Source organism: Callorhinus ursinus, unplaced genomic scaffold (genome assembly GCF_003265705.2).
Source record: "Callorhinus ursinus isolate GAN/ISIS: 27379988/994484 unplaced genomic scaffold, GSC_fseal_2.0 scaffold3, whole genome shotgun sequence".
NCBI classification, from domain to species: domain Eukaryota; kingdom Metazoa; phylum Chordata; class Mammalia; order Carnivora; family Otariidae; genus Callorhinus; species Callorhinus ursinus.
This window is the reverse complement of record NW_027397065.1, coordinates 11,748,980-11,771,634: the sequence shown is the minus strand read 5'-3', so window position 1 is coordinate 11,771,634 and position 22,655 is coordinate 11,748,980. Positions and strand designations below refer to the sequence as shown.

At 36.1% G+C, this 22,655-nt stretch overlaps 1 protein-coding gene across 9 annotated transcripts in view; it reads left to right on the top strand.

Moving 5' to 3' along the window:
• Positions 1 to 22,655, top strand: part of KIAA0825 (KIAA0825 ortholog) — a 413,115-nt gene that overhangs the window by 25,581 nt on the left and 364,879 nt on the right. For 7 of the 9 annotated variants that reach the window (XM_073888176.1, XM_073888171.1, XM_073888172.1 and 4 more), the window contains exon 2: positions 5,112 to 5,264. The exons of 1 other annotated variant lie outside the window; for it this stretch is intronic. The gene's annotated coding sequence lies outside the window, so the exon portion shown is untranslated. Of the gene's footprint in view, positions 1 to 5,111; positions 5,265 to 6,824; positions 6,909 to 22,655 lie in introns of all 9 variants that reach the window. One more of the 9 variants, XM_073888162.1, reaches the window with a different exon arrangement.

The window sequence follows — 22,655 nt, the reverse complement described above, 5'->3', positions numbered from 1 at the left end:
TATTTTGTTTATTTATTTGAGAGAGAGAGAGACAGATGGAGGTAGGGACAGAGAGCAGGAGCAGGGAGGAGAGGGAGAAGCAGGCTCCCTGCTCAGCAGGGAGCCCAAAGCGGGGCTTAATCCCAGGACCCTGGATCATGACCTGAGCCAAAGGCAGACACTTGCTGAGTCACCCAGGAGCCCCTCATTACATGTTCCTTGATATGGTCTTGATTGTCCCAAATGTCTCCAAGTCCTTGTTCATTTATTTATTTATTTATTTATTTATTTTATTATGTTAATCACCATACATTACATCATTAGTTTTTGATGTAGTGTTCCATGATTCATTGTTTGAGTATAACACCCAGTACTCCATTCAGTACGTGCCCTCTTTAATACCCATCACCAGGCTAACCCATCCCCCCACCCCCTCCCCTCTAGAACCCTCAGTTTGTTTCTGAGTCCATCGTCTCTCATGGTTCGTCTCCCATTCTGATTCGCCCCCCTTCATTTTTCCCTTCCTGCTATCTTCTTCTTCTTTTTTTTAACATATAATGTATTATTTGTTTCAGAGGTACAGGTCTGTGATTCAACGGAGTCTTTGTTCATTTAAAAAACATTTTTTTTTATCTTTTCTTTAGATTGGGTAATTTCTATTCATCTGTTTTAGAGTCACTGATTCTTTCATCGGGTTATCTTGAATCTGTTGTCAATTCCCTCTAGTGGATTTTTTTTTAAGATTTATTTATTTTAGAGAGAGAGAGCATGAGTGGGGGAGGGAGAGTGGAAGAGGGAGAGGGAGAGAGTCTCAAGCAGACTCCCCACTGAGCTTGGAGCCGGACGCCACACAGGGCTTAATCCCACGACCCTGAGATCATGACCTAAGCAGAAATCAAGAGTTGGATGCTTAACTGACTGAGCCACCCAAGGCCCCCCCATCTCTGGTAAATTTTCTGATTATACTTTTCCACTTCAAAATTTCCATTTGATTTTTTTTTTTTAATTTCTGTTTCCTTGTTGAGAATCTCTTATTTATTGTTGTCTTACTTTCGTTTCATTCTTTAAGTAAGATACCTTTGGTTCTTTGAACATATTGATAATAACTGCTTTGAAGTCTTTGTTTAAATCTAACATTTGGGGACACTCAAATGGTTTCCCCTATTTCTTTGCATGTTTCATAATTTGTTGAAAATGGGATATTTTAGATCAGCTATCATAGCAACTCTGGATTCTGATTTTTTTCCTCCCTTAAGGTTGTCATTACTTTGTTCATTTGCTTGTTTCTTGGTTTAGGAATTTGCCTAAACTAAGTATAGTGACATCTGTCTCCCTTGTGATGTGTGGCACTGATAAATCTGGTTGTTTTTGTTTTTGTTTTTGATTTTTAATATTTTTGTTTTGAGTTTTGCATTTGGCTTTCTAGGACTTGCTCCTGAGTCTGTGTATTTTAAATTATAAGCTGATTGTTGGATACTCCTTGTGTTTAAACACATAGAATCAGTAAGTCTTTTGTCATCTATTCATGGATCTTTGTAGTGGTAGAGGCATGCATTTAAAGTTTACATTGTTTTCAGGTGTGTTCTGGCTTTCGCTCTCTGCTGGGCTCTTTCACATTTGCTCTATGTACCTGATTATTTGGCCTCAGGAATATGTGACTAGCTTTGTTCCCCTCTGGTCTCCATTGCATATTCTCTCAACCTTAGCCAAGAATATATCTGCCCCAGTTACGACCATGACCTTGGATTAATGGAGCTGTTTACTCTCCCTGCTTGCCGATTTCTAAGATCATCACTTCCACTGAAACACTGTTGAACGTGGGCATAACCTGCCGCTAAAGTTCAAGTTACCCCCCCCCCTTTGACCACAATAAAGATGTTTCCAGTCTTTTTTTTTTTTTTTAAAGATTTTATTTATTCATTTGACAGAGAAAGAGAGAGAGAGCACAAGCAGGGGGAGCAGCAGGCAGAGGGAGAGGGAGAAGCAGGCTCCCTGCTGAGCAAGGGAGCCTGATGTGGGGCTCAATCCCAGCACCCTGGGATCATGACCTGAGCTGAACACAGATGCTTAACCAACTGAGCCACCCGGGCGCCCAAGATGTTTCCAGTCTTAATGATCCTCCCTACCCTGGAAGAACCTCTGTACTGACTGAATTGTGTTTGATGGTGATAAGAGGCCAGACCAGAATGTCACAGGGTCCTAATGTTCTTATCCAAAGATTAGCAGTCTTTCAAATAAACATGCTTCTCAAATTCTTATATCCCTTTGGTCAATTTCTAGAGCACTGAAATGATTGTATTTGTCAATTTTGTCTGGCTCTTTAGTTTCTTTTTGGAGAATATTTGCTGATTGTACTCAGCCATAGCTGGAAGTCCTACTTCTGGTTTTGTATCATGTATGCATTTTTTTTTCCTTTACTCTCTTAACAGTGATGGAAAATTTACATGTTCTATTAATTATTTTGTCTCTGTTTTTCTTGGGATAAATTTTGTTTCATATTGATCTCAAATGTGGAAAAAGAAAGATTTTCTTCAAATGCCCAGTGGCTCTTGGCTGTGCATTCATACTAGAAAAGAAAAATTCAAGTATGCTGGAAGTCAGCTAAAGGCCGGAATGTGGCCAGCTTTTCTTTGGGGGTATCCATACCCATACTGCGTTTCCTCGTTTTCTAGGCTGTTAATTCATTTCTTTCAAACATAGCACTTCTCCCATCTACTTATTTTTTTCTTACTCACAGTCAGATATTTAACTCCGAACAAGTAAGGACAAAGTACATTCTTGCTTGTACAAAAAGGTAGGAGAGGGAGATTCAGGATATTTTAGCTTCACTTCTTACTCCACACTTCTGTCAGGGATATCAGGCCATTCCTTTAATTGCAGCACTCTCTGCACACATTCTAGAGTTTGACTTTTCCTGCTGTATTTCTTCCGTGAATGCTCTTCCATCTGTCACTTTGTAGTGATGACTTTTTTAGTCTCTTCATTGTAATGGTTTACATCCTCTCCCCCAACCAACACATACCTTTATTATCTTTTAAGGGGGCCTCTGGGAGAGGGGGAAATGCATGCCGATTGATCTTTCTAACCAAAAATATTGTCCATATATTTTTAAAATTTTTTAAAGTAAACTCTACGCCAATGTGGGGCTCAAACTCAGGACCCCAAGATTAAGAGTCGCATGCTTCACCAGTGGAGCCAGCTAGGGGCTCCTTGTCCACATATTTTTAAACAGTTGAAATAGAATGCGTACATGCTCTCTTGGGTCCTGTTTTCATTTCATCATTTAAGCATTTTCTACATTGCTATAAGTCTTTATAATTATTGTTTATAGTGGTATATGAACACATTTTTAAAGAAGCAGTTTGTTGTGTTTTCATGATTACAGTGGTTATTATATTTTAGTTAATACCTCCCCTTTCTTTTACCCTTTCACCATCCCACCATCATGCCATTTACCTTTCCTCAGGTAACCAATGATAACAACATTGACAGTTTGTGAAGCAGGAAATCTTCATGTTTTTCCTTTGGTCAAGCTGATTGGCTGAAAGCTATCAAGAAGGGCATTTTGCCCTGGAGCAGGCTGGCATCATCATCAAAAAGGCAATTTCAATTATTTATGGGTTTTCCAAGAAGTCTTGTGATTTCAGCTATGAAGTGTAGATGACATGTTGTATCTCTGTAATGGCATCCTAGCTTGACATCTTCATCTTAGTTCTTAGATGGAACTGAACCATTTCTCTCTTTAAATTCCTGTTTCCCCTTTTGTTCAAATTCAGTTCCTACAGTGGCCAAGTTGACCATGAGGGTGTTTGTTTTTGATGAAATAACAACTGGAAGTCAGTTTGGGATAGTGGATTTTAGTAACATTTACGTGCTTGCATTTTAACCGCCAGAGAAAGGCAAGAAGAATGAGGACAATCAATAAATGTCTAAAGAAACATTTGGAAGCTTCTTCATAGCAGTTTTCTAGTCGATGGAGGCCTGACCAAGAGATCAGTTTTGCTGATTAAAGATAACAAAATAGTCTTTTCTATTAAATAATTCATTTATTGTTTAACTTTTTTCCTTTAGTAAGGCAACAAAGAATAAAAAGCATAGGTTTTGGAACAAAGAAGTAAGTCTATTTGTGTATGATGTAAAACTAAAGAAAAAAATATAAGAATAAGAGTTTGGCAAATATCCTGGATAAGAACATCAGTATACAAAAATTATACAAATACATATTTAAACAAAAAATGAAAAGTTTTTGCAAAGAGATACTGTTTACACTAACGTTGAAAATATGAAGTTCCTAGGAATACATCTAACATAACAAGAGATATACGAAAATCCCATGGGGAAGATAGTAAAGCATTATTGTGTGATAATAAGGACTCAGAAGTGGAATGATATACCATACACATGGCTTGCAAAAATCAACGTTTTATAGATGCTCAATTTAATCAACACAGTCTCAAATTACTGTCTTGTTTTGGTGGGGAAGGGAGAATACTGGACAGTAGGTTCTAAAATTATATGGAAAGACAAAAGGCCAGTCATCAAAAATAGCAACAGTGTACTTTGGTGGAGGGAAAGACAAATAGATTGGCGAAAGAGTGGTCCATGGCTCCACAGCATTGGTGGCATTACCTAGAGGCTTCTTAGAGATACAGAATCCCAGACGCCAACCACTGGTCAACTGAACCAGAAACTATTTTAACAAGATAATCCAGAGGAGTGAGAAAAAACTGGTCTTAATAAACTGTTCTGGAAACTAAACTGGTAACTAAACAGGAAAAAAGGAATTGTATTGAAAGGCATTGCTTGTTTTATGCGCTGCATCCATCCTTTACTCTGTATAATCTACATTTATTGAGGAACATTTGAAAAATCAGTGATAAGGAAAGGGATGTTTTGAATGTACATTTTCCTAGGTGCCTCTGTTACGTGCCTATAACCTATGGATCATCTTGTTAATAAGCTTTTCTTAGGTCCCCCAACTTTAGCATGTCTTTATACATTTCCAACAACTCTCGACTCATGCCTGTATATCAGAACTTAATGATAATAATGTCACTACCAATGTAGACAAGTAATGTGACTCTACGCTCTCCATGGTGACAGTGATTAAGTTTTATCTAATTATTTTATAGGTGTATTTTGTATATGTTGGGGGGAAAAAAAACCTCAGCAGAGGATAATAAGAAAGGGCAGCTCTTCTACTGACCACCTGGAAGGAAATAATTTTCCACTTATTTGGGATTGGAAGACCAGCTCATTCTTAGAGTCTTTGGAAATAAAATTAGGTAAGAAATGTTTTTCTTCGTATTTTGAATAATTTGTTCTCTGCCTGCTCTGTCTCCTTGAAGGCTTCTATAATTCTATTCCTTTGGCCTCCAAGAGAAATACAGTTAGCATTTTCCTTGAGAAAGTTACTGTGCCAGCCAGCTGTCAGCCTTATGATGTACCTGATCTCCCATGTCAGGGGAAGCACAATTCAATTTAAAACTGAGTCTTCTGCACAACAGTGCAGCAGGGCTGCCAGCCTCTCTCTTTATGTACCTTTCTTTAAAATGCTGCCTTCAACCCAAACAGTAGAGTTTTATTTTTAAATCCTTTGTGTGGGATAAAACCACCACTAACTGACTTTACTTGTCTTTAGTTAAAAATCAATGAATCGAATGAAATAATCTGTATTTCTGCTCCTTTTTCTCATTTCTAGAAAATAAAGTACCCCTGCTTGTTTAACTTATGACTTGTCTAAACATGTTGAAAGCATTGACTCTAAGGCATAACATTCAGACTCTGAAAGGGAACTGTGACAAGTTCAGTCAAAAGGGAAAAGAGGAATAATTTATAAAAGGTGCTGCAGATAATGATGCCAGCCAGTTACTTTAAAATGCATCCATCTCACCTTTTAATGAATTAGATTTGTCAACAGCAAATGTTTTATGCACCACTTCTAATAAAAGTGGCATGCTAGGAATGCAGTGCTTTGAGGTTGACTTCTTCAAAGCTTTAGGAGTATCTTCAATTCAAAGATATTTTTTAAATAATAGATATTAAAAAGTATATTTAAATAATATTAAGGTTGTGACACAAACACCAAATGACAAAATTCAGGAGTTTCAAAGCAGACACTGACATGCCATCACTATATTCACATAGAAACTGTTTTTTAAATTAGGAGTGCAACAGACTCATTTGGGGATGGTGTGTCAATTTAACTTTAAATTCTCTTGTTGTTTTGGTTGGTGTCATAACCTTAATGTCAGCTTTTGAAATAGGTTTCTACATTTCCTTTGGTTTGGGGTCATTAAAAAATGCATATGATAAATCTAAGAGGCAGAAATAGGTCACAATGAAGTGGAATTCCTTGCTACTCTGCTGTCGAAAGACAGGTAGTACCTGCCTCATAAGTGGAAAAGTTAGCTCAGGCATTTTAGTAAACTTCTGTTTTGTTTTTCAGGAATTTGATTCAGACTAGTATAGACCAAAGTAACAAGACATGAGATGTTGATATAATTCTGTTGTTTACAGTCTATTCTTCCCATCCCTCTCATCCTAACCATTGGATCTTGTTGTTTATCACCTCTCTAGATGTTGAAAATCACAATTCCCATGCTTGATATTTTTTTCACTAAAAGTACAAGTTAAGCATGATGGTTATTTCATTTGAATAATCTTTATTCAATGTACTTGAGTATACGTAGCCTGCCTTAAAACTTCATGTGGCAGTCCTTTTATAAAACACTTGTATGCAGATTTTCTAGGGGTGGGACAAAATCTTGTTTTTTTTTTTAAAAATAAACTTGTTATAGAAAGTAAAATCTGAAGTAAAATATGGTATGTTGTGTGTTAAAAAGTTTTCTAGTACCCCACCACTCATTAAAGGAGCAACCAGGAGCATTCTGCAGGGAAAGAGCCAAAGGAGAAAGACGAGGGAAACGGTAATTTATTCACCCACATTCCTCTCTTTTCCCGGCTTCTTAACTGTCATGATCTCACAGCTCAGGTCTGCAATGTCTATGCTGAATCTAGTTGGTTGTTTTTTTGTTTTTGTTTTTTTAAGATTTTATTTATTTGACAGAGAGCGTGCGTGCGCTCCAGTGAGCATGAGTGGGGGGTGGGGGAGGGAGACGCAGGCTCCCCACCGAGCAGGGAGCCCGATGCGGGGCTCGATCCCAGGACCCTGGGATCATGACTTGTGTCTAAGGCAGACGCTTAACTAGCTGAGCCACCCAGGTGCCCCTACGCTGAATCTGGTTTTAATTTAGAAAAATAAACATATTAGAATCTGTCCCATAGTTGTCTTTTTCATTACCTCTGTGAGAGATACAAAAGAATAGAAGAGAAGCAAATTACCTATTGATCTTTTCTTGCTGACTCAAAGATACTGACCAACCTAAAATACCACAAAAATCTCATCTCCTTCTTGATTGAACCACCAGGTTTTACCTTTCCTGGTTTTTATCAGTGACTGAGCAAACATTAATCTTTCTTTTCTAGTGTATTCCACTCCATTCCCTCTATCTCTATTTTTCAAGCAGTGTTGAATTTTAGAAATTTTTAATAGTTTTCATTTGGGTTGATGCTATGAAATTTTATCTTCACTTCTAGTCCTAACTTTACTTTTCCTACCCACTGGACCCTGCCATATCACATCATTATTAAATCATCACAGTTCCAACAAGTAATATTCTTTTGAAGCCCATCTTCAACAATGAGAGGGAATTATGCTGCATTGTGTAGTGGTTTGAAAATGTGTACGTTTGTGAAGGTTTGGGCTAAATCCTTTAAACCCATTTAAACTATACTGGTGCCCTTGTCTGAACAACTTTTTTTTCCCCAGAATAACAAATGCCCCCCCCTTTTTTAAGATTTTATTTTTAAGTAATCTCTGTACCCTACATGGGGCTCAAACTCACAATCCCAAGATCAAGAGTTGTATGCTCCACCAATTGAGCCAGCCAGCCACCCCGAACAAATTTTTAAAAACATTATTATTCGTACTAATATTAGTTCTGATTTTGATTTGATAAAAATGAAAAGTTTTAAACAAAAATGACTGTTTCTAAATTCAGAGGAAGCTATTCAAATAAATGAATTAGAACTCACTGTACACCTGTGATACAAAAATCTTTCTGGCAGAGAAACAAAATATTCTTTTTAAATATTACAAGCCAAGCCAGCTTCATGCAAATTCATTTAGAGCAGTTTCAGATTTATGTATTTAATAAAGCTGGGTAGTGGATCTAACTTATATATTTAATGTCCATCGATGTACAGTGATGTTCTAGTGACTGCCTGGGAAAGAATGATGAAATTTTATTTAGTGTTTCTGCTATATCAGTCAGTTCTATAAATGACTTTCTAATGGCTTACAATATATGCTTTTAATAGTTTTCTGTAATATTAAGTGTTAATATTTATTGAGTGCTTTCCATATGCCAGCAGCTATTCTGCATATTATCTATGGATTATTTCATGTAATCCTCATAACAACACTTTAATGATCTCACTATTTTACAGATGTGGTAGAGGCTCAAAAGAAGGTTACAGAACTAGTTAGTAATGGAGCTGGAAGTCACACACCAGCAATGTGACTCCAAAGCTTGCATACCAGACCCTCACTACTCAAAATGTGGTCCCTGAACCACAGGGACCCATTACCTAGGAACTTGTTAGAATTGCAAAATCTCAGGCTCCACCCCAGACCTACTGAAAATCTACATTTTTAACAAGATTCCTAGATTATTAGTTCATTACATTTGAGAGCATAGTTCTAAACCACTATGCTCTCCTGCCCTTATATACAGAATAAATTTTTTTAAAACTGATTTCTATTTTTTTCTACAGTGTAATACTGAATTCTCATCTTTATGCTATTTTGGGTATTCCTATCATATATAAAGAGTATTATAATGAGATCTGATAAGTAAATATGAGCAGGGATCCCATATAGACCTAAGTTATCTGAAAATCAATTGTGTAAAGAGTAGGAGGAGGGGGCGCCTGGGTGGCTCAGTTGGTTAAGCATCCAACTCTTGATTTTGGCTCAGGTCATGATCCCACAGTTGTGAGATCGAGCCCCATGTCAGGCTCCAGCTCCAGCAGGGCATGGAGCCTACTTAAGATTCTCTTTCTCTCTCTCTCTTGAGAAAGGAAGGGAAGGAAGGAAGAAAAGAACAGAACAGAACAGGGTAGGAAACATTCCAGAGTGTAAACAGTAGGAAGTCTTTCTCTCCACAAAGCAGCTAACTTCTTCAAGGCCTGAGACTTTCTTATAATCACTATGTAGCACACTGAGTACAAACTGTAGAGACTGGAGGCCTATTTCAGCTTCTATTTCTAGTTTTGTGGGACCTCAGGAAAGTTAAACAGTTCTCTGTACCTCAGCTTCGCCACTGGGGAAATTAGGTCTACATGGTACTTCACAGGGTTACTGTCAAGATGAAATGAGTAAGCCATGCAGAGGATCTAGAAGAGAGCCTGATATGAGGCAAGTGAATAAATGTTAGCTTCTATAGTTTATTGTTGTTAGCTATCATTTCCATCTTAGAATAGAACAGATTCATATTTCATACTTCTTGGTTATCAGTTGGTAATAAATTGACAAAAAGTTTTGTTAGCAGAACTCACCACATAAAGGGATATCTTTGCTATTGAGTCCAAACCATAAACTTCTGTATTTGTATTTTTCTGAAAAATGTCTCACTGAGGCACTTTCCTGCCTGTGAGTTCTGCTAAATGCCACTTGATTGTGGTACTTAGCCAGTTAATTCCAGCGAAATCAATTCAAAATCAAAATGAAATGTGTTAATATATCGAATTTTTAAATATATGTGCTTTTAAATTGAAGAAAGATAATGAGGATTATAAGCCCATTTGGCTATCCACTTGCATAAGTAATATAGAAAAATTAAGTGGATAAAGAATGTTTGTTTAAAGACTGAATGCTCCAGTAGCTTATTTGTTTCCTTCTGGGTGAACGTAATTCTGAAATTAATCATTACAGTCTTTAGGGGAAGTACTCACTTAACAACTTTTCAAGAATATATCTAATGTGTGAAGTGAGATTGCATGTTCCTGGAAAGTAAGTACCATTTTGAAAGCTGATTTGTGAAAGGCACTGAGATAAAAATAGTTGGTGAAAAGAATGCCCTGGAAAACTTTTAAACTGCCAATTCCAAGACCCACACCTAGAGAGTTCTCTTCACTAGGCCTGGGATGAGGCCCGGGTATTTGAATTTTTAACGGTGGGTGGGGTAATTCTGCTTCAATTAGTCTTGGACTAGACATGAATTTGATGCTATTTGTTTTCCATTTTCTTTATCTTCTTTGGTCTTTCTCCCTACCCTCTGTTAGTGATCCCATTCCAGTCCTTAATTTTTTTTTTTTTACCCTTTCTCAAAAAACATCTCTTCCAGATTTATTAGTCATGTCTTTGCAGATGGTTCTACATAATGATCATAGGGTTCTCTTTTTAATCTAAAAGTCTCTAAGCCAAAATGCACGTGCTTAAATCAATTTAGAGGCTGTGGGTGCATTAAAAAATAAAGAAGAGAAGGAATAGAATAGGAAACATCAAAGCAAACATTAAGGGTAAGCAATGTTTCATGAAACTTTTAACATAGGTATGTGCACACATATGCATGAGATTAGAATGCACTTTTTAACCTGTGGATCATAGTCCAAAAATTTTGAAAGATACTCTCTGAATCCCAGTCTTTGGAATTTCAGTGTGACATTACGAGCAATATATTTCTTCATGCATTCCCCTCATATATTGCCTCCATCTCTATTCTGGACATTTCCATTTGTATAATACACTCAGAATCATCTGTGTGAAATTGCATTTGTCATGCCTTCTTATCACCATTTACCTCCTATATTTAAAAAAACAATCTATTCATAACTGTCATCCAGATTAAAGTTTCAGAATTTCCTGGTAATAATTAGCTCTTTCTATATAAACTATCATGTAGCCTCATCTCACTACCTTAGGCCCTAACCAGCAAAAAACTTTATGGGGACCATACTAGTAACCCACTCCTCAGCTAGCTTCTTAAAGGCCAGCATGGACATGCACTGGATGATATCTAGGCACGTGTGTGTGTGTGTGCATGTGTGCATGCGTGCACGCGCGTGTGTGTGTAGCAAAGCAAGGTTTATTGAGCGATAGCAAAATGGTAGTACAAAGCTCCTGAGGAGGGAGGGGACCCAAGAGGTTTGCCCTACTGGACGATATCTCTAACAGCCTTCAGCTGGAGTGTTGGAGCCTCTGACAATAAGCATGCCCTGTATGATGCCCATCTTTTTTTCTTAGCCACTGTCATAATTGGTCTTTTCCTCCACTGAGTTTTATTGCCCAGGAAGACCCACACCTCGGCTTTTACTGTTTGCTAGCCTCTAATGACACATCCACAAGTTGCCTTTCTCTTAGAGTGACTATAATTTTCATGTTGTCCTGTTTGGTTTCTCTGATGAGTTGGGTTTAAAATCCAAGCTTGTTTATGCCTGGGACATGTAATACCTGCCTGGTTTTCTCTCAACTATAATTGCCTGCTTCATTCAATAATCCCAAGCTATGTATACTCTGGAAAGTCATTTCAAAAGCCACTTTTCCTTTTCTTGTGGCTCATCCTCTTGCTATTCATCATCACCTTCATGTGGTTTAATTCACTGTCCTGATTGATTGTCCTACTGCTGTTATCTCAAACCTTCTTCACACTCTGTTTGAAAACCATTTATACAACATTAGTTAGGTATTGCCTTAGTAAAACAAACACAAAAACAAAAAACTCTGACTCACTGTTTTGTATAGGATAAGATCCAAATATTTTCTTTCTAGAGGAAAAAGGGCCTCAGCACACCTGTCTGGCCATTGCATACCGCCTCAGTTTTTTTGGTTTGTTTGTTTGAAGTAAGCTCTAGGCCCAACATTATGCTCAAACTCACAGCCTTGAGATCAATAGTTGCATGAATAGTTGCATGCTGTACCAACTGAGCCAACCAAGTGCCCCATACGTCTTTAGTTTTATCCTCCACTATTTTCATCCATGAGTTTTCTGCTCTGGCTCCCCCAAACAGTTGCATTTATGTTCTAGGGATTTTCTCCTCATTTTAATTACCAGGGCCCGCTGTTGGTGGTGGTTCAGGAACCTGAAGCAGGTAGCTGTGGCTGGGGTTTAAGAGTGGGATCCCAGTACATACAAAGAAATCTCAAGATGGGGACCTAATTATATACTGGTAATAAGCAAGTTAGTAAGAGCCTAGGTTGTGGAAGAGGATAGAAATAAGCAGGAGCCAAAACCATTATTCACTTCTCAAGTTACTGTCTGAGGCTTCCTGTGTCCTCTCTTCACTAGTTGTTGGATCATTTCCAGAATAGGAGAGGGCTTGAACCTACGTATAGTGAGAGATTAAATGTCTTCAACTGTGGGGCCTGTGAGGCTATGGATTTTGGAAGATCACTGGGCTCCCACCTTTTGGAATACCTTCACTTCCTTTTTCTGGATGGCTTGACTTCTCTATCTCCATCTGCCTCGAAGGAACTTCCCACTGCAGGATTCTAGGTCATGCGTTACTTGTACCACTCAGTTGACACTAAATTAGTTGATGTCTTATAATATTTTTTGTATTTTTTAAATTTGTTTTTGCTTTTTGTGTAAAAATTAAGACACGCTCATTATAATAAGTTCAAATAAATAAAGGAAGTTATTAAGAATGAACATTTCCTTTTTCCCTGTCCCATTTTAGTTCCACTGCCCACAGATTAGCACTAATAGTTTGTTGTTTTTCCATCCTGATAATTTGGGATGGTTTGTTTGTTTCAAAAGTATTTTACTGTATTATGGTGTATAGATCTACAACTTATTTTTTTTTTATGAAATAAGACAGCTCTCTGGAAATCTTTTCGTCATGCCATACAGAACTAGATTATCATTTTTATGCATACAGAAGTCCATTTTATCTGTTATATTTTTATTTAAAATATCACATATTCTGATAAATAACCAGTTTGCCCAAGATAGTCTCATTTTCTGCCTTTTGTCGTATTTCATCTGGCTTAGCGTTTGTCTCAGATTTTTCATTTTTTTCATTCTTATTTTTTTAAATATTTGAGTGAAAGAGAGAGAGAGAGAGAGGAGTGTGAGCTAGCATCAGTGCGGGGGGAGAAAGAGGGAAAAGCAGACTCCCCTCTAAGGAGAGAGCTGGATGCAGGGCTCAATCCCAGGATCCTGGGATCATGACCTGAGTCAAAGGCAGATGCTTAACTAACTGAGCCACCCAGGCGCTCCTCACATTTTTATTTTTGAATGAAATATTGCTTAATAGTTGCATGTCATTAAACCAAGCTTAGGTTTAGGTTTTGTACTTCTGCGTTCTAACATCATGTCATATGTGAGATGCCAGTGTAGTAAACAGAATTCTCACTTTAACATATGGTTAAATTGGCAATAGCCCATTTCCTTTTTCCAGATCCTTTCCAGAGTAATAATAGCTAACACATCTTCTTCAAGGGCAGCATGAGGGTATTTGTTTATAAAGTGAATGCTCTCTGGCATGAGCACTTAGGTACAGCTAACTTTTTCAGGTCTTGGGTGATGCTGGTGGCAGAACTATTTGATGCTGCTACCTCTGCTCACCACTTAATGTGTCAGCCACTTGTGCTGTGCCCATGCCCTTGCCCTTGGCCTGCACAACATTTCCCAGCCTATGTTCAGTCTTGCCATAGAATGAATGCAGTCTAAACTCTATTACTACAAAGTCTTTATCATGTATTACACATCTACAACTACTTGTTTATTGTTGGGTAACACACACACAGAGCACTGAATATCTTTTGACTTGCTGAAATGAATTAATGTGTAACTCACAAAATGGGGGCTATAATGACATCACTGATCACATAAAAATAAGACATCTATCTGTTGAAGAATCATCAACATCTTTTGCACAGTCATATTTTAAGATTGTGCCTGAAAAAGCTCATGTAATACTTAGGTGCAGAAGGTACATTTGTGTACCACTCTGTGAAACTTTACTTTTTACTTAGATCAGGTAGCTGTTCTAAATTTCTCTCATTTGCAGTTATGAGTTTTCTTGTTCATATATGAAAGGTGAATCAGTAGCTCTTAATGTATTGGCTCCATTAATAGAACTTTATCAACAGTTTAATAATGCCAGTTTTATATCAGTATCCTTGGATACTTCAAATAAAAAATGAATTAATTCCAGTAATGGTTCAAGTTTCATGTCTAATTCACAGAATCAAAGTAAAGCATTCAGAAGTTCATTCTGTAAAAGATGAAATACTTAGCATTATTGTGAATACTATTATAAATTGAATTCCAAACTGCAACATGATAAAGTTTTTTAGTCTTGGTGACATTAAAAACATGTTATGATGGAGCATAACATCATAAAAACTTTTAAATAGAATCTATGAAGAAAATTATACTTGAAATATGTTGTGATGACATGGTAATTCGTAATTACACCCCAGAAATCTCCAAAATCTACCAATCTAAATAGGAAATGTTCTTGTCAAAAAGTACAAATATTTATACGTACATAAAACCAGCCTTAACTTTTTATGATTAGACTGCTTTTGAGGAAAACAAAGAACTTAAGCATGGCAGTATATACTTTCTCTTTTTGGATTTTAGAAATGTTTGAAACATTGAAGAATTACTGTATTTTATAAATTGGCTTTAAGTGCCTATTATGGTATTAAATACTTTTTTTTTAAGATTTTATTTATTTATTTGAGAGAAAGAGCGTGAGACAGTGAGCACAGGCAGAGGAAAAGGGCAGAGGGAGAGGGAGAAGCAGACTCCCCACTGAGCAGAAAGCCCAACATGGGGCTCGATCCCAGGACCCTGGGATCATGAGCTGAGCCAAAGGCAGACACTTAACCAACTGAGCCATCCATGTGCCCAATATTAAATACTCTTGTAAAATTATCCTCTAATTTTTTTGTTGTACTTTCTTCAAAATCAGTTAGAAATCTTTAATGAAAGTGTTCAACAAATGGTGGGGGAAAAATCATTTTAGAAGCATTTAGGGAACTGAATTATTGAAAACAAAGCTCACATATAGGAAGACCTTGAAATGTATCCCCATGAAATTTAAGGGGAAACAACAAATTAAATGATGAGAACTCAAATGGTGTACAAGATTTAGTTGTAGAATTCCATAATTGTGTTTTGAAAGATGTAGACTTAGGAGAAAAATCTTTTCATGGAGCTTATATTTTTAAAAATTGTATAAATTGATATTCTAGTTCAGAGTAAAGTTGAACTGGGAAGTCCTATAATTCTGCAGCATCTAAATTTAGCAAAACATTAAAAAATAATCATAAATATTTGATGAGGTTTTTTTTTAATTTCAGAAATTTAATTTATAGGTATTTGAGTTTTGTTTTTTTTTTAATTATTGGTCCAGAAAAGGCACTCTGCACGGAGACAATAAACCAAAAACTACTACTTTTAAGAATGTATTTTATTATTAAAAATTAAAATTGAGGATATTCTTCATTTAGCAAAATTTGCTGTGAACTTAATAAATTCACCAGATAACTTAACCACCTGAGGAAGATGATATAGGTGTTAGCAATTTAAAATTTCCTCACCGTTAGGGTGCCTGGGTGGCTCGGTTAAGTGGCCAACTCTTGGTTTTGGCTAGGTCATGATCTCAGGGTCCTGAGATTGAGCCCGTGTGGGGTTCTGCACTCTGTGGGGAGACTGCTTGAGGATTCTTTCTCCCTCTGTCCCTCCCCCCCACTTGCTCGCTCATGCTCTCTCTCTCAAATAAATAAATCTTTTTTTAAAAAAGGTCAATGTTACCATAAAAAAATAAAGATTTAGTAACCTTAAAATGCAATTTGGAAAAATATAAAAATATGATCATAAAAAAATGCTTTCCTCAGAAAAATATCTGTGACAGATACAACTAAGAAATTCTTTGAAATATAATGAAAATGAGGGGTGCCTGGGTGGCTCAGTCAGTTAAGCATCCCATTCTTGGTTTCCACTGAGGTTATGATCTCAGGTTAATGGGACCGAGTCTCCTTGAGATTGTCTCTCTCTCTACCCGCTCTGCCACTCCTCCCAACGTGTGCTCTTTCTCTCTAAAATAAATAAATCTTTAAAAAAGTATATGAAAATGAATCGTGTATATTTTTAATATTGAAATAATACAGGCTTTTTACTTTAATGAGCACAGATATAAGAATTTTTTGAAAGAGGGCACCTGGGTGGCTCAGATGGTTAAGCGTCTGCCTTCGGCTCAGGTCATGATCCCAGCGTCCTGGGATCGAGTCCAACATCGGGCTCCCTGCTCCTTGGGAGCCTGCTTCTCCCTCTGCCTCTCTCTTTCTCTCTCTCTCTCTCTCTCTCTCTCTGTCTCTCATGAATAAGTAAATAAAATCTTTAAAACAATTTTTTTTGAAAGAATGTTATTTTTGAAAATTGTTTTTGAATATTATGTAGGTCCATATATAAAATAAAACCGTTTAATTGGTTAATAAAATTTGAAAAATGGTATAATTTTAGTTACTTCCACATCCTGGTTTGGGTGATCCCCTCCTTGCCAAATTTCCCTCTACAAATTAACTCCTTCTTCTGATTTTTCTTTCTCTTAAGAATATGACTTTTCTCCCAGTCCTGTGGATTTAAAATCTTGCTATGAACACTGATTCCTGTCTCTGTTTTAAAAAGATCATTCTGGTGGTAGGATAGAAAATGAAGTAGAAGGAGATGATGGACTTTGAATCTACACAGGAGCAGTAGGAAATGGATGGATATGAGAGATAACAGAAAAAACTGATCATTTGGCTATGAGATTAGGGAGAGAATGTTGAAATGTGGAAGATGACTCCCACTCAGTGACATGGATATCTGAGTTGATAGTGGTGCTGTTAACTGTCATAGGGACCTCAAGAAAGGAAGGAAGTTTCAGAGGGGAGATGATAAGATTGTCTGGGGACATGTTGAATTTGAAGTGCCTGTGGAACATCCATGAGAGTTATCCAGTATGGAGTTGGATAGTTAGAACAGGTGCTCCAACACACATGTTGTAGCAGAAGACATGGATGTAGATTAATCTGTCCAGTCCAAAGACCAAGAGGAAGAAAAGGGTAGGACCTGGTAAGGGAAACAGCTGTGGTGTCCAGGATAGAGTTGGGGGAGAAACAGTGCTGTAATAGTCAATGGATTGGCCTATGGTGAAGGGAGAGCCCAGAATTAGTGTTAAGTGTAACACTTGGAGGGAAGACTTGCCATTTGGCCTTTGTGAGGTTCTAATAGTTATAGAAGGAATTTAGGCCTTGCTGAGACAGTAAATGTTCCCAGAAATAGTTTACCATTTGAAACTTTTAGACTTAAATTTAATAAACTTCGAGATATAATAGTCTTTAATATAGTTGTACACTGTAGCTTTTATTCTAATACTTTTCTACAAACTTAGTGTCATTATTTCTTTTTACTATGATTTTTTTTGAAGTTTTACTTTGTACAAGGGCACATTGATTAGTTTAGAGTGGACTTTTTAATATCTTATCAAGAACATCAGTTTTATTAAATAATTTGATACATAGACCTGTTCTAGAAATTTGACTATTCATTGAGTCAGCCCAAAACAATTTAAAAATCTCTTTTTATTCTTAGAACCTGTTTCTCAATGGTATGCATGGATAAAATTTTAACTTTCTTACATTTTATTTGTACTTACTACCTTTTTCTTTTTAAAATTATATCAAGAACGTATTCTGGGGGTGCCTGTCTGGCTCAGTCGGTGGAGCACATGATCCTTGATCTCAGGGTCGTGAGTTCAGGCCTCATATTGGGTTAATAAATGGAGCCTACTATTAAAAAAAAATGTATTCTGTATGTTTAGACTTTATTTAGTGATTAAACCATCTAATTTAAGTAGTTTTCCTCCTGTAATGTATGCCTTCACATTATGTCTTACATGTTCATTTTGATACTTCAGCTTTGGTATATGATTTATCTTTTAGTAGAAAAATGCTGGGTTCTTTCCTCACAGTTACAGTCATTGGTCTGATAATCCTGTGAGTCAATCTACACAAAACAAGAAGCTCATATCAAACTCCTGGCAGGTTTAGTTAAAATTAAAATGCATGCTCAACTGTAGAGATTGTCAAGTGTGGAAATAATATTTGTCCAGCTGGACAGCTTTCTTTTGTAGTTGCTAAATGAAAGTTGAGATTCTGTCTGCACTTTGAAAGCTTCTGTGTCATGAAGGTAATTTGGACTGTTTGTGGTTTGACAGGAATTATTAAAATCAGATGAAGTGAAGGGAAGCAAGTATGAGAAAGCAAAATTGACACTGACACTCTCTATTATTTGCAGCTTGGATCATGATGACTATGTTGATATGATAGGTTCACTGTTGAGATATGTTAAGCAGCAAATAAAGTAAAAAGCAAGTATAGTGATGGATTTTCAGATTTAACATGAAGAAATCCTATATTGATTTTCACTGATTGCTTTTTACATAGATTTTCAGGTCATTTGATAAGAATTTGCTTTAACCAACAACAAATTTTCCTTCTATTAAACTATAGAATTAAAAAATATACTGCAAAGGCAATAAAACAGAAGATTAAATATCAGAGAAATAGATCACATGATTAATAGAATTTTAAAATTAGAAGAGTCCCTAAAGATAATTTTTATCTAATTTCCTTTTTTTGTAAATGGAAACTGGAAAGAGTTTTAGGTATCACGTTTAAATTTTATTCAATAGCTTAAATGTTAAACCTTGATTTTTCACTAGTATATTTTCTTACCTCTTAACAATTTTTTAAAAAAATGGCTTAAGTTCTTAAGAACCATTTAAAATGGTTTAAGCCACGATTGTAGATAACTTTTTTGTTTAAAGATCTTAAATTATGTAATACTTATATGTGGCCTATAAATAATACTGTGGACACCGATGAAGTAAATACCTTCCATAAATATGATTTTCTACTGAAAACATCCTTAATAGAGGGAATTACAGCTAGGACGCTATTTCAAGTTGTTAATCAAGGACAGTTATGGTAAAAAAATATAGTTAAATATGAAGAACTATATATATAAAGCAAAGATAAAAAGCCTGGAGTTGTCCTACTCATTGTGGAAAACCTTCAGTGGTATTTAAGTAGGGTAGCAAATGATCTGATTTGGTTTATAAAACAAGAAGTTTAATGCTAATATGCAAGTCTGATACAAACTCGGTGTCCTACAGTTCAGTTTAATTCAATTCTGATACTACCTATAGTTAGCACAGACCCCACAGGTTAATGGCTCAGTCCCACAAGACTGCATCCACGTTAGATGAGAGCCTCAAAAGGCATCTCCAGGGGATGTCTACTTGTGCCCAGCTGACTACAGATTTGAGGGTTCCCACAACCCCCTAGTCAGGTTCAATAAGTCATTAGAATGACTCACAGGAAAGTGCTGTAGTTCTGATTACAGTATTTTTAGAAAGCATACAACTCAGGAATGGCCAAATGGAAGAGATTCATAGGACAAAGTAAGGTGGGAGGTAGAGGGAGACAAGGAGGAATAACCAAAATGGATTTCTTATTAAACCACAAGGTGTGAGTCTTGGAGGCCAGATGGGAGGTTTTTCCATTTTTTTCAGAAAGATATAATGTCAGATTTAAGACACTGGAAGCACACAGAGGAAGAAGTCAAATTTGAGAGCATTTGGTTACCATTTAATATATTAGGGAAGAGAAAGGGTCAAAGAATTTGGTGATCATTTAAGACAAAGGTCAGCAAACTTTTTCTCTTAAGGGCCGGATAGTAAATATTTTAGAATTTATGGACTACACATGTCCACTGTGGCTTATTCTTTTTGTTTCTTTTTAATTTTACAACTCTTTAGAAATGTACAGACCATTCATAGTTTGCTGGCCATAGAAAACACAGACTGCTACAGTTGACTGACACCTGATTTAAGTTATTAGAGCAAGGAAAGGAGAGAGATTAGGGAGGTGGTGACCCTGTAATATAGGAAGAGAAGCCAGTTTAAGGAAAAGATTAAATTTTGGACATGTTGAGTTCAAGGGACCTTTGAAACAGCAATGTGGAATTGCCTAGTAAATGTTTGGAATTATGTGTTGAGGTTTTGGAGGAGAGTTACAGGTTAGAGTTACAGACTAAATTTTCATCATAGAGATAATAGATGGATGAGGTTAATCACTGAAAAGCATGTGGAGTAAGAAGAATTCCAGCCTGAAATGAACTGGAAGAGAAAGGGAGGAAAACTTTCTATATTTCCTTCCCCAAGTCGGGCAAGGGGAGTAGGGATCTATGGGAAGACTACAACCTGAGAACTAATAGGAATAGATTTTTTTTGAGATTTGAAGAGGACGAAATCCAAATGAATAAAAGTAAAACAGAATTTCTAAAAATTAAAATACTTTAGAAAAAAACAAAATCTAATCTGGTTAAGTTATATAAAAAGCAGCAGTAGCTTTGAATGAATGTTTAGGGAAAGTAGTTAAAATGAGAAGCAGATTCTAGAGAGAACTCTGAATATCACACAAAACTAGTCTGGTTAATTTAAGCAAAGAAAAAAAACAGTGGCTCTTGTTCACTGGAACAGGGAGAAGATTTATTGTGTGTCTCTGACAAAATCAAACCAAAACAAACCCAAAAACAACTATATGAACTTTTAGTCTCATTAGGAAGGAAGTGGGCAATTATAGGGCCTCAGGAAAAAAATCCATGCACCTTCTCTTGAATTTAACTGGATTTAACTTGGTTGGTATACCACTAAGTGGTTCCCCATCCCAGCCTTCATTCCAAGTTTCAGAATTTCTTTGCATCTGATGGTTCAGTTTGGGTCAGATGTCTAATCTTGGATATTTAGTTCTGACAGGAAAGCTGGGTCCTCTAGCATAGAAATTGACATTGTCAAGGATTTAGGAATTTAATTCCCTACATTGTCTATCAGATTAAAAAAGAGAAATTAGAGCTGGACAGCTACCTAAATTGGGAACTCCTACCAGGAGGCTGTGAATAAATGTGTAACGGACAAGAAAGGTACTAGGAAACTGTAGTGCTTAGGAAGATTGGCAAGAGAGGAGACGCCAAGGAAGGAGTAGCTGTACGTACCAAATAGTGCAAAGATTAAGTATGATAGGAACTGAAAAAAATTTTGTTACTTTCAGTGCAAAAATAGAGGCAGAAACTAGATTGCTCTGAATTGAAAAGTGAATGAGAGAGAAGATAAAAGATGAGGAAATATGTACTACTGTTTGCAGATGTTGGGCTATGAATAGAAGGAGGTTCTAGGGAGGGTTTTGTTGGTTTCTAAAAAGCAAGAAATGAACATGTTTATAGTCAGATGAAAGGGATATTAATGATACAGAACTAGTTAGTGATAATATACTATTAATACTATTAACTTAATATTATTAACAGCATTTTAGGAGAAATTCTTAAATCCTTGGAACATACTTTAAGACCCACATTCTTTAGAAGCACCAATTTAGATACAGAGTGCATACTAAGTTTAAATCATTCTTACCTAGTTATTAAAAGAAAATTCCTTAAAAATGTAATCAACACATCTTACAAGCTGTTTTGTTGTTATTCCTAGTTGATAGGCAATACAGTTGCCTTTTTAAAGTACTCCATAACTTAAACTTTCTACTGTACTACTTTCCAAATTAATAAGGTATTTACTGTGCCTGGAAATTCATTAGTTAATCCTTAACCCCATGATTTGTGACTATCTTTAGGTCTAATCTAAAAATATATAATAATTTTATGACTTTTAAATCATGTGAAATATATAGTGCTAAGTTATAAAAGAATATGGAAATTAAAATTTGTTTTCACATTATCTTTGTTTCACTGTTGTATTAAAGCAAGAGATGGCTAGGATTGCATATTGAAGATTATAGAATTAATCAAATAAAAATATTTTCTAGAAAGAGAAATGCATTGAAGAATAAAGAAAGCAGCGTCAGATTTGGTGGGTAAAACATATGACAATTAATTCTGTTTGCTTGTCAAGCTACAATAGTGTATTCTGACTGCTCCTGTCAATTTCTCCCTCATACATGCACATATTTAAATTACTAATAGAGGAGTTACAAAGGGGATCTTAATAGCCATAACATGTTAATATGCTTACTTATTGGATATATATTAATATTCCCACTCATACAATTAAAATAATCAATTTCTGCAATTGTTAATAGAAAGCATAGCAGTCTGTGATAGGAATCCTAATACATACATGAGAGTTGAGAGAATAAAGAATAGAATATCAAGTTCTATATTTCCTAATATAGGACTTTAATGCATAAGGTATTTTAAATGACTATCAACAAATTGAGATCCATTTGGGTTGTTTCTCAGTCTTTGGAAAGGCTAAAGCATTGAAATTTCAACTTCAGTAATTGTTGAAAAGAAATAAATTTCCGGTGACTTTGAAATATCACAGGGGGAAGATCTAGCCTTAAAAAAAAATTTATTTTTGAAAATTCGTTTCATAATGAAGGAAATTTATAATGGTTCTAGGAAAAGCTGTCAAATACATACGGCAGTAAATAAGTCAATACATATAAGACGTAAAATACTGATTTTTTTTTTTTTTTAAGTACAAGTCTACACAGGGAGGCAGTTTATAGCATTGGGATTAAGGATAGCCACTGAAGCAGT